Here is a 16,533-nt window from a genome sequence, read left to right as displayed (position 1 = left end):
GTTTTGAACGGCAGTGCATCTTGGACAATGTTCAATCACCACACAGAGTTTGGGCAATGTAAATAGCAGACCTGGGAAGCCTAAAAAGAGAGCATATTAGTAACTTGCCCAGATGATCAAATTACATTTTCCTCTTCTAACTGTTAGACATTTGCAGGGACACAGTTTGGGGATGGCTTTGGGTCCTATTTAATCTCTATGTAGAAACTAAGCATTTGCTAATAGAGGGCCAGATTCTTATACAGGGAATTTTATACATAGAGCATTATTGGATGCAAATCTGGACTGAGAGCGATTCCAGTTTTGAATACTGCATTATGATACATTTGTAAATAGTCCATCTGGTTATGGATAATTTTTTTTTTACCCAAAAGTGTTATGCAGTGAATTGATTTTCCCCCAACCATTTATGCAATTTATACATAAAATAAAAACAGTTATCAAGGATTGTAGGTCAGTAGGTTCATCTTTATTAGCATATCACCCTCTGAAGATGCAATATCTTGCTGTTTCAATATGTGTGTGTGTGTGTGTGTGTGTGTGTGTGTGTGTGTGTATGTTTAGATCAACAGCACCTGTAAGTCACATCTAGAATTAAATAACAACAATAAAGTGCTAGGCTGTAGCCAGGCTAACAGCACTGAACTGACTCCAAGGCCAATGCTAGCAGAACATCTGAGTAGATGACAGCAATGAGGGTCAGATCAATGCAAAGTTCTGAAATAGATGATGCCTTTCTTTAGTACTTTTCGAGCCTATTTGCTCCTAGGAACCCAGTGCCCTATGATGTCTTCTGGGTACTCAGAGCCTGACACTGCTAAATATCATGGGAACCAATTCTACCAGGCAGCCCAGTGCTCTGGATCTTTTTTTTTCTGGTCCCTTCCATTAATATTTCCCCATTCTGTATATCCCACTCTTCAGTCATATTCTATTTTATGGCTAGTCTGATACAATAATTCAACTGAGGAGTTAATGCTTTGAAAGAGTTCTATAATTTGCCCTTTCCAGGAAGCATCTGTATTTTACCAGGGAATTGTAATGTCTTGAATTACAGTTAATTCAGTCAGGGAGAATATTTGTACCCCTCAAATAATAGTGTATAGATTATGATTATCTTTTTGGTTTGGACAAATGAACAAGATATATATATATATATATATATATATATTAGATGCCACATGAAGAGGGGATGCAATCAACAAGGATTTAAGATCTGCTACAAGGACCTAGAAAAAGTAAGTCTTGAATAATTAAGCTTGCCTGTGGACTACAGGTAAATATAGGAGAAGAAAGATCAACCAACAGTAAAAAAAATAAAAAATGGGGTAGCATCTTTGAGTATTCTAGAAAGTACAAAGGAACCTATATATTTAGATAGGCTCTACAAACATCAGCTATAGTCACAAACAAATGACTTGTCACAGAAGTGGGAAGAAGAACTTCAAGTCATTGGTTTTCTGAGTCATAACCTTTTTGAATATAGATAAACAATATCTGTATGGCTTGTAATTTATACATGTACACAAACAAATGTATTAAAGGGCACATATCTCTACATTAGTAAGCTTCAGATGTATCAATTATACAACATTTAGGGCTTCAAACAATTTTCCCTCTTGTCATTTTGCAACTGTGAGTTATTTATAGATAAAAGCAGTTACAATTGAATGGGGAAGAAAGAGACAAGTATGTGATAGAAGCAAAGTCACATGGTTTTCTTCCCTATTCTTTATCTCAAAGGCATAAATTTATCTGTTTTGAATGTCTTCTCAAGAGAAACATTAAATACCCTAATTTTGTGGAATTACCAGAAGAAAATTAAAAGTTCATATGACATTAGATTTTAAAGATTTGCCTCTTGGTATTCTGTCCCAACATTCCTACCTGATTTTTCCAGGCACTTAGTTCTCCTTGACCCAATGGTAATCAATCAATTCTAAGTGTGTCACTAAGCTTTGGAGAAAGTCATTTGCTGAGTACTATCACTGCTATTACATGCTACAGTTTTCTGAAAGAGTTTCTATGGTTGTATCAGAGTATACATGCCCCTCAAATTTCTCTTCACTTGAAAATGTCAGAGCAGTGACAGATATAAAGAGTGGCAGGAGTGTAACATGGGGGTAAATTCTATGACAATAGTTAAATAAAGCCAGAGGCAATTGTTCCAGCTTTGAAGGCAAAGAGAACAGTTATTAAAATAAATATGGTCAGAGAAGTAAGAAGTCATACTCCCATTAATAAGAACTAGATAGCATTTTTTCTTCTTGGTTAAACAATAAAATTCCATAAGCATAAGTGGCACTACCTCTCTATTCCCCTGACTAATTGGCAGAGTATTCTGCTGCATTGTAAGTTGTTCTCAAATCGCTCATTAAGGTCACATTTTATTAGTATTTTTGGCTTACTTAGCAGATATCTCATCAATCAGATCTTATATGTAAATAGGTGTGATACCAGTGCTACTAATGGGCTCAGAAACAGAAAATTCAGAAAAGATCAAGCAGAAACAATTAGGAAGATGAACCTTTGGTTATAGGGTTTGGCACATAAAGTTGGATTTAAAGTTACCGTAGGAACTTGAGTTACTGAGAAGCAGATGACACTGTACTCCATTTTCTTCCAAGACTGAGTGGTTGGACAAAGAAAGAATGGCAAAGATAAAGTTCCCACTGTTGTCCTGTTAAATATTAGTTTGCTGGCTTTCCAGTTCTAGTAATGGTGAAGAACCTTGTAAACTAACCCTCACTCAGGCAATAGTTATGAAATCTATGTTTATGCAGCTTTTACCCTGAAATACTGCCAAGAACATAAACCGTGGGGCAGCTAGAAATCAAGCAGAAAGCGTGGCTTGAGGAGTCAAGTAATGGAATTCAAGGATATCAGTTCAGTGGGAAATTAAAGGAAGAGATTCTGACAAAAGGGAAGTTACAAAGAGAGAGAGAGAAAGTTCCCAAATCTGCATATAAACTTCCCTCAAATTCTTGTATAATCCATGAACCATGCATTTATGGGTGATACTTCAAAGAGCCCAGGAAAAAGAAGAGCCAGGAGACTGAAAACACTGTATAGATATTTCAGCAGATAACCATTGCAAATAAGACAGAGTTTGGAGTTTTAAGGGGGCTTCATAAATACCTGGGCCTTACCACTGAAACCCTAGAAAGACCATGCCTAAGAGGTAAAAGTTATGTTACAATATTAAAGCATTCATCTTAGGACAAAAGGAAAAAGAAAAGTTGAAGGACAGTCACACTGAGCATAAAAGCAAACCTCCACAGGTTCAATTTGATCAACAAATAACTTACAACAAATAACTTCAGAGGAACATAACAGAATCCAGGGACTCTACAATGAATTATCTAAAATGTTCAGTGTAAAAATAATAAAAAATTATAAAACCTACAGAGTAACGGGAAAGTTTGATCTATAATCAAGAGAAAAAGGAGTTAGTGGAAAAGGAGTTCTAGATGACCAAGCTTATTGAATTAGCAGAAAAAGATTTTAAAGCAGCCATTAAAATATGCTCAGGGTCTTAGAAGAAAAGATTGTCAAATTGAGTGAACAATTGGGAAATCTCAGTGAATAAATAAAATCTACTTTAAAAACTAAATGGGAAAAAAAAAAACAAAAAAAAAACTAAATGGGCATTTGATAACTTAAAAGTAAAATACCATAAATGAAAAATTCACTTAATAGTTGATTGAGAATATAGAAGAAAGGGTCAGTGAAATTGAAGATATGCCAATCAAAATTATCCATATGAAGAAGAAGAAGAAAGATTAACACAAAAATGAAGAGAGTATCAGTAACTTCCAAGACATTATTAAGCATCTAAAATACATGAAATTAGACACCTAGGAGGAAAGAATAGGGTGTAAAAAATATTGTTAAAATAATAATAAAAAAAATTTAAAAAGTAATTTAAATATTTCTAAATTTAGTTAAATATACAAAAGGCAAGCATTAACTTACAGATCCAGGAAGCTTAGCCAGCATAAAGTAGGATGAATTTAAAGCAAACCACATCTAGGCATTTCATAGTCAAATTATGAAAAACCAAAGATATTACATTGAAAGCAGCAGGGAAATAAGACAGATTACATATAGGGAAAAAATGATATGTTACAGTTAACTTCTCACCAAAAGCAATCGAAACCAAAAGAAAAAGGAATCACATCTTAAAGTGCTGAAAAAAAACCCAACTGTAAATGCAGAATTCAATATCCAGTGAAAATATTCTTCCAAATGAGGGTGATATAAAGATATTTTAAGATAAACTGTTACCAGACTATCTAAGCTACAAGAAATGCTATAGAAAGTTCTTAAGACTGAGGAAATTATACTGGATGGAAACTCAGATCTACAGGGAAAAATGAAAATCATCAAGAAGAATAAATATAAGGGTAAATTTTAAAAATATTGTCTTTCTCCAAAACACTGCATTGTTGAATTTATAACTTATGTAAATATAAAACATATGATAATAATAATACAAAGAGTGGTGAGTATATGAAATTTTAACTTGCAAGGTATTTATTTTTTACATGAATGGGTACAATATTTACTCTAAATGTACTGTGATAAGATTAAGATGGGTAGTCTAATCTTTAGAGCAGCTACTAAAATGGCACTAGAAGGTATAATTAAAAATCTAATAGAAGAATTTTTAAAAAAATTAAAAATTATTGAATTAACCCAAAGGAAAGCTTTTCATGAGAAGGTATTGCTTAGTCTATTTACATTTCATGTAATATTGATGCAGTTAGGTTTAAATCTACCATCTTGCTAGTTCTTATGTATATTTTTTGTTTCTGTGATCCTCCTTTATTGTCACCATTTGGATTATTTCAATAATTTATACTAGATGAGAAAGCAAGGCACAACTTTATGTGGCCTTCAAGAGGCACACTTAAATATAAAGATGTATATATATCAAAAGTAAAAGAATATAAAATATATACAATGTAAATGGTAAGCATAGGAAAGCTGAAGTTAAGTGATTATAATACTATCAAACAAAATAGAATTTAAGAAAAGAGGAATTATTGACAAAAAAAGACATTTACCTTGCTTGGATGTAGTAACATCCTTTTTCAGTAAGTGAGAGAACAACTAAATAAAAAATTAGCAATCTGAAAACACTATCAACTAACTTGCCCCTATTACGTTTTATAACACTTCACCCCACAACTGCAGAAAACTCAATCTTTTCTTGTGCACATGGAACTTTAAGCAAGATAGATAATATGCTGGGCCTTAAAATAAATCTCAATAAATATCAAAAGATTTAAATATTACAGAGAATTTTCTCCAAGCACAATAGAACTAAATTATAAATTAGTAACAAAAAAATATCTAGAAATATCCTCAAATGGTTTAAAATTAAGCAGCCTACTTGTAAATGACCCTAGAGTCAAAGAATAAATTACAAGGGGAATTATAAAATAAATACACCTGGGCAATAGAACCCAGGACACCAACATGATGTCAGTGATACCAGTGAAGGAGAAGAAATTCATGGATGTCAAAATAGGGGAGCTGGATATTAATGTGGGATTTCACCCCTAAAGGCATTGTTGGAGCATTTCAAAGAGGTTATTACAAGTATGTCAATGGAAGAAAGGAAGCATCACTGGGGTTTCTATGGTGCTGGCAACTTACATGTTTTTCAACTATTGTCTTTCTTAGAAGGAACTCAAACATGAGAGGTTATGCAAGTACCACTGAAGAGAGCCCAGTGTGGAGTGCAACTCTGCATTCCTGACCATGACCTTTTTTGCTTGGCACCCTTCCTTGAGGAACACAATGGTGTAAATCTTTTCATATCCTAATTGAGAATTAACGTCCAATAAAAGATGGCTGGTACATGTAAAAAAAAAAAAAAAGAAAAAAGAAAAGAAATCCACCTGAAATGTAATGAAAATGCAATACAGCAAAATGTGTGGGAAGCAGCTAAAGCAGTGCTTAGAAGGAAATGTATAAATCTGAATATATTAAAAAAGCAGATCTTCTTTATACAAAAGAAAGGCTCAAAATTATTGATCTTAATTTTTACCTTATGAAGCTAAAAAAGAAGGGAAAATTAAACCCAAAGTAGGAGAAAGAAAATAATAAACATAAGAGCAAAAATCAATAAAATAGAAAACATGAACAGTAGAAAAAATTAACAAAAAAATCTGGTTCTTTGAAAAGTTTGATAAAATAGATAAACTCTGTTGTAGATCAATGAATAAATAAAAGGTCAAATACAAATTACAAGTATCAGGAATGAAAGTAGGGATATTATTGCAGACCCTACACACATTAAAATGATACCCAAAGAATATTATGAATAACTTTATGCTAATGAAACTGACAAATTGGATGATATGGATTAATTCCTTGAATGACAAAAATTGCCAAAACTGACATGAAAAGATATAGAAAATTATAATGACTACATTTATGAAAGAAATTGAATGTATAATAAAAGTACAAAGAAAATTTCCAGAACACAAGTTCTTGTTGATGAATTCTGTGAAACATTTAAGAAGAAAATAACATTAATCTCATAAAACTTGTTTAGAAGATGAAGGAAGGGAAAATCCCTCCTAATTTGCTTTATGAGGTCCGAATAAGCCAGTTTCCAAAATCTGCCAAAGGCACTACAAGAACAGAAAATAACAAGCTAGTGTTCTTCATGAATACCAAAAAACTCCTTACCACGATAGTAGGAAATTAAATACAGCAATATAGATAGATGATAGATAGATAGATAGATAGATAATAGATACATAAAGATAATAGAGGCATACTTCATTTTATTGTGCTTCTTTATTGTGCTTCACAGATATTGTGTTTTTTACAAATTGAAGGTTTTGGCAATCCTGCATTTTTCCAATAGCATTAGCTCATCTCGTGCCTCTGTGTCACACTTTAGTAATTCTTGCAATATTTCAAACTTTTTCATTATTATTATATTTGATATCATCATCTGTGATCAGTGATCTTTGATGTTACTACAACTCTGAAGGTTCAGATGATGATTAAGATTTTTAGTGATAAAGTATTGGGTTTAGTAAGATCTTACGGAAAACACTGAATGAACTTTTTGGCCAGCCCAACATTTTTTAAACTAAGGTATATATATTGTTTTTTAGACATAATGTTATTGCACACTTAATAGCCTACAGTATCGTGTAAACATAATTTTTATGTGCACTGGGAAACCAAAAAGTTCATGTGACTTGTTTTATTGCAGTATTCACTTTGTTGCAATGGTGTGGAACTGAACCTGCAATAACTCTGAGGTCTGCCTGTACATGATGAGTAAGTGGGGTTTATTCCTGTACATGATGAGTGATGCAATATTGGTTTAACATTCAAAATCAATCATTGTAATTCACCATTTTAAGGGAATAAAGAAGAAAAATCATAAAATCATTTCAAAAGATGCAGAAGAATAATTTGACAAATTCCACATTTCTTCATGATTTAAAAACAAGATATTCTTAGCAATTAGGGAAGGAACTTAGTCCAATAAAAGGGATCTACAAAAAGCCTATAGCTAACATTATTGATACTGATGCACTATTGGATGCTTTTCCCCTAAGAGTAGAAATTAGACAAAAATGTCAGCTATCAGCATATTTCTTCAATATTGTACTGGATGTCCTAGTCAGTTTAGTAAGTCAACAGAGAGAGACAAAAAACTTGAAAGTTGGAAGGGAAAAATTAAAACTTTTTAATTAAGGAAGGCATGATTATATATTTAGAAAATTGTAAGGAATGTACAAATTAACTACTAGAAGTAAAAAGTAAATTTATCAAGATCTCAAATTACAAGGTCAAGATACAAAAATTTTAAAAATAATTGTGTTTCAGTGTACCAGCATTATGCAATTGGAAGTGAATTTTAAAAATTTATAGTAACATCAAAAACATAAAATATTTAGGAACAAACTGAACAAGAGATGTGCAAGACATCTACACCGAAAAGTTCAAAATATTGTAAGATAAATTTAAACATTCCTAAGCAAATGGAAAAAAACTTTTTGGTTCTGGTCCAAAACAGAGTTTAGAAGTCATCACAACAAGCAAAAGATGAATAAACTGAAAATCAACAACACTTATTAGGTCCATCAGACAATTGAGGTCACAGGGCAAGCTGCCAACCTGAAAATTGTAAAGATAGGCAAACACAGAGAATCACAGCTTAACAGGAGCAGAAGTCCGCTGCTGGAGTCAGTACTGTGATTGACAAATTGCTGGAGGCTCAGTGTGGATGAGCTTGAGAGTTTAAAAAATGGATGGCTCAGTCTTCGGGATGCCCCCACATTTTTTAAAGTTTTATCCAGGAGCCCCACTAAGTTTGCAGGGTTAATATGGGAGAAAATTTTCCTCATGCTCCTGTCAGAGGGAGGGGGAAAACAGCCATTTTGGAAAGCACCCAGTGTATTCTGCTCTCCCTAACAAAAACATGCTCTCAAGGAAAACTATTTTCCCAGAACCTAATTAACTTGAGTTTTATTGGAGTGTAACTGACCTGGCAGAAGGGGAAATATCCAACTCCAGACACCTCTAGGTTTCCTGTCTCACCTAAGGAGGAAAAACAAGATGAAAAGCACTTATGAAGGTCATCGCCTGGGAACATAGGCTCACTAAAAGATTGAGACCTAATCAGAGAACTATATGCTCTCCTCTCTGCCATCTTACATCACATCAGTTGGACTCATATAATAACAGAAGATTACAGCTGAAAGAATTGCGAGCCTCAGACTCTATTTAAAAAGGAGTCTCTAGAGAAACACAAAGACAACAGGGGAGACAAAAATCAAGGACACTAGAAAAAATTTTAGCTCTAACACCTACGGCTACAGCAACAGTGAATTCAGCCTAATTCCTAGCCAGATAAACATAAATCTCACACTTAAGGCATATTTATTTTGATTCATCATGCCTATCAACAAAAAAAGATAAAGCATGTTAAAATGCAAAAAACACTATCTGAAAAGACAAAGCATGCATCAGACTCAGATATGATAGGGATTTTGGAATTATCAAAACAAGAATTTAAAATAACTATGATTAATATGCTTAGAACTTTAATGGAAAAAGTGAACAGCATACAAGAATAGATGGGTAATGTAAGCACAGAGATGGAAAATCAAGGAAAGAATCAAAGGAAATGCTAAAAATCAAAAACATTGTAACAAAAATGAAGAATGTCTTTGATGGGCTCATCATTAGACAGGACAAGGCCATGGAAAAATGTCAGTAAGCTTGAAGATATGTCAATAGAAACTTCCCAAACTGAAAAGCGGAAAGGAAAAAGAACAACAATGAAAAGAAAACAAAGAAAGAAACAGACTATTTAAGAACCAATTACAAAATGTGTAACATACATACAGTGGGAGCCCCAGAAGGAGAAGAAAGAGAGACAGGAACAGAAGAAACATTTGAAGTAATAATGGCTGAGAATTTTTCGAAACTAATGACAGACCTAAATAAATTGAGATATATACCATATTCAAAGATTGGAAGGCTCAATATTGCTAACATGTCAACAATCCCCAACTTGATCTAAAGACTCAATGCAATCCCAGTAAAAATTCCATTTTAAGAGAAATTAACACATGGATTCTAAATTTATGAAAATAAAGTAAACTATAAGGACCAAAACAATTTTAAAAATAAAAACAAAGTTGATGTATAGACTATTATTGACTGCAACCCTACTATAAATCTATAGTAATCAAGAGAGTGTAGCACTGGCATAAGGATAGATGAGCTGATCAATGGAAAACCAGAATAAACTCACATGTATATGGTCAATTGAATTTTGAAAATATTTTCAAAGCAATTCAACGAGGAAAAAATCCTTTCAACAAACTGTGGTGCAACAATTGGATAAACATATGAAAAACGATCGACTTTAAACCCTTCCTCACAGCATACACACAAATTAATTGGAGATGATTAGAGATGTGGCATAAAGCTAAAACTATGAAGCTTCTAAATGAAAACACTGGCAAATATCTTTACAATTTTGAGATGGGCAAACATTTAAGAGAGGACAAAAAAGCAATAATCATAAAATAAAAACGTTCATTAGTTGAATTCATAAAAAACTTATAAAAATGAAAATATCAGCAAGAGACTGGGAAAAATATTAACAATACATATAGTGGACAAAGGACTCATATGCAGAATATATAATTAATGCCTACAAATCAACAATAAAGGAAAACAACCCAACAAAATGTCAAAAGAGTTGAGTAGTTACTTCACAAATAAGAAGTTATTCAAAGGCCAGTAAGCACATGGAAATGTACATAACATCATTAGTCAACAGGGAAACACAAATTTAAACCACCTAAAGGTTCAAACCATCTGATATACCATTGCACTCACAATAGAACCACAATAGAATGGCTAAAATAATAAAAAAAAAAAAGTAAAAAGAAAATACCAAATGTTGGTGAAGGTGTAGAATGATTGGATCTCTCATATATTGCAGGTGGGAGTGTAACATGTTACAACCACATTGGATAACTATTTAGCTATTTTTTGTAAAGTCAAATACAAAATTACCCAATGACCTGCAATTCTACTTCAATATACTTACCAAAGAGAAACAAAACTACATTTCTATAGTAATGTTCTTTGCAGCTTTATTCATAATAGCTTCAAATTGGAAACAACTAAAATATCCATTTGAAGGAGAATGAAAAAATTATAGTAATTTTTATAAAATGGAATACTATTCAGCAACAAAAAGGACCAAACTAAATGTGCATACATGAATGAATCTTAGAAACATTATGCTGACAGAAAGCAACCAGGCAAGACAGATTAATTTCATATTAAATTTATATGAAATTTTGGAATAGGCAATATTAATTTATGAATATAGATATCAGATTGGTCACTGCCTGGGACAGAGGGTGGAAAGAATATCTTCTAAAAAGGAGATTCACTATAAAGGGAGCCAGAAGAACTTTTTAAGGTGATGGGAATGTCTATATTTTGACTGTAGTTGTGATTACAGGGTTACATACATTTGTCAAATTCATAAAATTTTACATGTTAAATCTGGATATTTTACCATGTATAAAATTTATCTCAATGAATAAAAGCTAAAAAGGTAGTAAGAAAGTTATAATTTATATTTTTCTTAATTGCTGAACAATTGCTTACAGAAAGGAAGGGTTAGTTTTTATAAAGGAGAATTTGTTTTGGAGGATCTGGATGTTTTCTTTTTCTTTTCAAATTATATTATGGAATCTAGAGCTTGGATTTAAGGATTATTCTTGAAAGAATATGTTTATGGAAGAAATTTTATAATCCATTCATATCAACTAGAATGAAAACCAGTGGTACTTACCTGGAGTGTTAGTTATATCTGACAGGCCAGGGTGTAAACTTTGCATCAGGAAATGTATCTAATCCCTTGAAGCACATTTCCTGTAGGCATAATCACAATTAATTTGTTTTCTTAGTAGGGTGGATGAGTCATTCCCTTCATCTCAAAAATAGATGATTCTTGAAAACTGATTCAAGAAAATGTCTTAAAAAGCTAAGTCCCAATTTCAGTAAAACAGATGAAAAGTTTGCATAACTTGTATAATTTGGGGCCAAAATGATTAACTAGTAATGTCTCTAGCCATGGTTGCCTGGGGATGTTAACAATGTGACACTAAGAATGAAGCCATGTTACACAACTGGAGACTTTGCCAAAGGGGATAATATTCTTCAAGCCATAGTGGCTTTTGGTCTCTATAGACCAACATAAGGAACCATATATGGATACCATAAGTATACCATTGCAGTTCCTGGCAAAAGAAACTTAGAGCTCTCAGGTTGGAGAGAGAACCTCCATATTTGTCTTTCATGAGCACCAATCTATAGAGACTGCATTTTGAGCAAATGCACATGTGAACACCACAACTTGGTTATTAAGGCATGAACCAAGGAGAGTCATTTCAGAACAGACAAAAGCGTGATGAAATATGTTTTTTGAACATTTATTATATGCCAGGCTCTATTCCAAGTATTTCATAAGCACTAATTCATTTAATCTCTTGAAGTGGGTACTAATTTTGTTTTATCATCTGCATTTTACAGATTAGGCATTTGAAATCCAGAGAGCTTAAGAAACTTGGACATATCACTGAGTATCTGAGACACCTACTAAATAAGCAAGACTGAACAAGAACATCCAAAAACCACACTGACTAATAATTTTCACACATTCTTCAGGGAGAAGACACTGGAGACAGATACAGGAGGAGCTGTGTTAGGTTTGTAGTTATGTCAATGCTTTTGATATTAGTTTTCAATAGCTGCTATAACAACTTGTCACAAATATAGCAGCTTAAATAAAATAATGATTGTTATTTATTATTTCACAGTTTGTGTAGGTCGGAAGTCCAGGTGGGCTCAACTAGGTTCTCTTCTTAGGTTTTCATAAGGCCGAAATCAAGGTGTCAGAAAGCCTGGGATCTTATCAGGAGGTTCTGGGGTAGAATCTAATTCAAGGCTCATTCAGGTTGTTGGCAGAATTCAGTTCCATAAGGTTGTAGAACTGAGGTCCCCATTTCCCAGCTGGCTGTTGTCTAGGATTGTCCTCAGCTCCTAGAGTCTGCCTACGTTCCTTGGTTCATGGCCTCCTCCATTGTCAAAGCCAGCAACCTTGTGTTGATTCCTTCTTGTGTGTTGAATATCTCTGATGTCCCCCTATGACTTCATCTTTTGCCATCAGTCAGGAAGTCTCTCCACTTTAGAAGCTATTATCTGATTGTGTCAGGCCCACACAGATGAGCTCCAGATCTTAAGTTCAAATAACTTAGAACTATAATTACACTGGCAAAATCCTTCACAGCAGTATCTAGGTTAGTTTTTGATTGTCAGGGGACAGGAACCTTGCAACTGCATCTTTAGAATTCTGCCTGCCACTCCTTTGGTTCTGGTCACTTAAATATTTCCACACAAGGTAAAGTAGAGGTGATGGAAATAGCTATAGAAATAAGGGTAGTGGGCTTCCCTGGTGGTGCAATGGTTGGGAATCCACCTGTCAATACAGGAGACATGGGTTCAAGCCCTGGTCTGAGTAGATTCCTCATGCCCCGGAGCAACTAAGCCTGGATGCCACAACTACAGAACCTGTGCTTTAGAGCCCGCATGCCACAACTACTGAAGCCTGCGTGCCTAGAGCCCGTGCTCCACAACAAGAGAAGCCACAACAACGAGAAGCCTGCACACCACAACAAAGAGTAGCCCCCACTCGCTGCAACTAGAGAAAGCCCGCGCACAGCAATGAAGACTCAACACAGCCAAATGTAAAACAAACAAACAAATAAATAAATTTATAAAAAAAGAAAAAAGAAATAAGGGTAGTGCTGACTACATTTAACACTCAATTTTTGTTTTCATTTTTTAAGACATGTTCTTGCCAAAAATAGCAGTCACAAGGAAAGGAATATTCTAATTAAACATCCTTAGGGATGGGCATTTATTTCTTCTTTTTCTCTTGACTCTTTGTTTTTTTTCTTTTTTTACTTTGAGCTATAATTGCCGTATAACATCGTGCAAGTTTATGGTGTACAACATATTGATTTGATACCTTTATATTGCAATATGATCACCATTGTAGCTTTAGCTAAAGTCTCTATCACATTATATAATTATTATTTCTTCTAGCTGTGGGAACAATTAAGATCTAGTCTCTTAGCAAGTTTAATGTTTATAACACAATTTGTTGTGTGTAATCCCTGTACTGTGTATTAGACCTCCAAGACTAGTTGCAAGTATATACCCTTAAACAATGTCTCTCCCAGTCCCCCATCTCCCAACCTTTGGTAAACACCATTCTGCTCTCTTTTTTTTTTTGAGTTCATTTTTTCTTTGTTTTGTTTTTTAGTTTCCACATATAAGTCATATCATATGGTATTTAACTTCCTCTGTTAGACTTATTTCACTTAGCATAATGTTCTCAGTGTACATCCATGTTGTCACAAATGGCAGAATCTCCTTTTTTCTCATGGCTAAATAATATTCTATTGTATATATACATACCACATTTTCTTTATCCATTTATCCACTGATGGACACTTAGGTAGACTATTTTAATACTAATTACATGAGTTTTTAATGGAGCCAACTCAAATCACTAATTCAATCAACATTCAATTATTGCAAACTTTAATCTCTCTGCATATAGGCTGTGATTGCTGAAGTACACAGGAACTAGAGAGCTGTGATAAATACCTCACTATTTTCTGCTCAGGGTCTCACAGGGCCAAATTCAATGGGCTGTTTGGCCTGAGCTTACATCTGAAGATTCTGAGGAAGCATTTGCTTCCAAGCTCATTCACGTTGGCTGAATACAGTTCCTTTTGGTTGCAGGACTGAGGTCCCTGTTTCCTTTCTGGGTGTAGCTGGGAACCTCTCTCAGCTCTCATCATTGTGTTCCCTACATCTTCAACCTGGTGATGGTGCACTGAGTCCTTCTCATGCTTCAAATTATTCTGAGTTTTCCTTCTGTTGAATTTCTTTGACTCCAGCCAGAAAAAGTACTTTGCTTTTAAAGGTTTATGTGATTGGGCTCACCCAGATAATCCATGATAATCCCACTGCTTTTAGTCTATAATCTTAACTACATGTGTAAAGTGTCTTTTACTATGTACCACTACACAGTCACAGGATACAGGGGTTAGGGCATGAACATTTGGGGGAGCCATCACATTCCAGAAGTGATGAAAAATGAAGCTGGCAAGAGAACTCGAGGTAAAAATGTGAAGCATAAATGCCTTGCTAAGAAGTCTATAAGTCATTCTCTAGACTAGGCAGTACTGTGTCATTGAAGGATTTTGATCTCTAAGAAAAATTACTTGGGGTACTACATAGAGGTTAGACAACGGGGAAGACTAGAAGAAGGGACCCAGTTAGAAAATTATTACATAATTCAGTTAAGAAATGTTGAAGATTTGTACCATTTTTTGTGAGAGGCAAGGGCCTTGTTTACTTTGTATCTGGTACATTTCTCAGTCAAGCTTCAGATCTCACATATCATTTCTTTAAAGAACACTCCCAGTTATCCCCTCCCCTAATCGCTTACAATAGAACTTTCCACTCTTTATGGCAAATGCTTATTTAGTTATTTAATTGTCTATCTTCCCTGCTAGGTTTCCTTTTTCTGTCTTCCATGCTTCTCTTTTAGGTCTGTGAAAGCAGGTATTGGTTCTGACCCATTCGCTTCTATATGACTGGCACTCATTTTTAAAAAATATATATAATTAAAAAATATATTATATCAGATATTAATATATTATTAATTTATTAATACATTAATAAAATGAAGTTATTGACTAATTTGATTTTCAGCTGGGGCATTTGGGTACAGCCCTAAGTCATGTGGTAGAAAATATACTCATGTTATGCTTCATCCCCTCTCTTAATAGATAACATTGGGTTTGCCTTAATTCCATTGCCTAAACACTTCTGAACTTTGTACAAACTTTAAAACCATCTGGAACTGCATGTCCCCAGTGATGATATTAACCTCTATGAGGTACTTTTTTTCTTCTCCATTTACCTTATATCCTTTTAATTCAGTTGCCTTTTGAGATGGTGTGTGTGTGTGTCAGACCATTGTGTTTGTCCATGTGAAATGAGGGTTGGTACGCATTAATGAAGAGTTTAACAATAGAACTCAACATTTGTGTATATTTCTAATGATAACATCTGACTTGGAAGGATTATCTCATGATGGGAAGGCTTTTATGGCCCCACCAGTGTTTAATTTAGTAATAGTTGTTCAGGTGGCATTTTTGGGCTGACACAACTCAGGGAAGGATCTCACTTTGTCATTATCAGATATGGGCCTAACCAGCTGGCAAAGAGAATAACAGTCAAAGAATGTATTGATTTCCTTTAGCAAGTTTAAGGCATTACCATCCTTAGTTCTAATGCTTCAAATCATTTCAGAAGGTTTGGTCTCCTTGAACAAGTTCCCTGTAACTCCCCTCAGTTTGTCACCTCATTAACAAAGTTTTGGTTTTATTTTTTGAACTGTAAGAACACCTGTATAATCTAATATAAATGTTTTATGAAACAGTATTGTCAGCTACTGATGCTTTACAGAAATGTACACTGGGTGGTATAATTATGTAAAGTTTAAAATGTGCTGAACAGAACTCTGTTATAAAAAGCATTTAAGAAGTTGAATAGACTGAAGTTCAAAGGACAAATGCTTTTTAAACAAAATTATTCATTTCATTTTCCATGTTTGAAATGATTAGTTTAAAGCTTTTATTCAAGCTATAAAGGATTTCCTTTGTCTTAATTGTTAATACAATTAAATGCAGTGTAATATCTACTGGTTTGAACAAGAATACTATACATTAATGAGTTTTATGCTAATTTTTATCCTCAGACATCAATTTTCCAGGTAAAAGCAACATAAAAATTTTCCATTTTTCCTTTACTTTAAATTCACACTAATATTTGTTTACTTTGCTTATCATACATATTGACTAATATATGAATACA

The 16,533-nt window shown here is 33.8% G+C and overlaps 1 pseudogene; it reads left to right on the top strand.

Annotated features, from left to right (window-relative positions):
• Positions 1 to 5,484: 5,484 nt before the first annotated feature.
• On the top strand, positions 5,485 to 5,730 carry LOC111178156 (ATP synthase F(0) complex subunit f, mitochondrial-like; annotated as a pseudogene).
• Positions 5,731 to 16,533: the final 10,803 nt, after the last annotated feature.

The sequence above is a fragment of the Delphinapterus leucas genome, chromosome X (assembly GCF_059928025.1).
Source record: "Delphinapterus leucas isolate spDelLeu-1000000601 "Yukka" chromosome X, BTC_Dleu_Yukka2, whole genome shotgun sequence".
NCBI classification, from domain to species: domain Eukaryota; kingdom Metazoa; phylum Chordata; class Mammalia; order Artiodactyla; family Monodontidae; genus Delphinapterus; species Delphinapterus leucas.
Note: the sequence above shows the minus strand (reverse complement) of the source record. Positions and strands in the feature narration are given on the sequence as shown.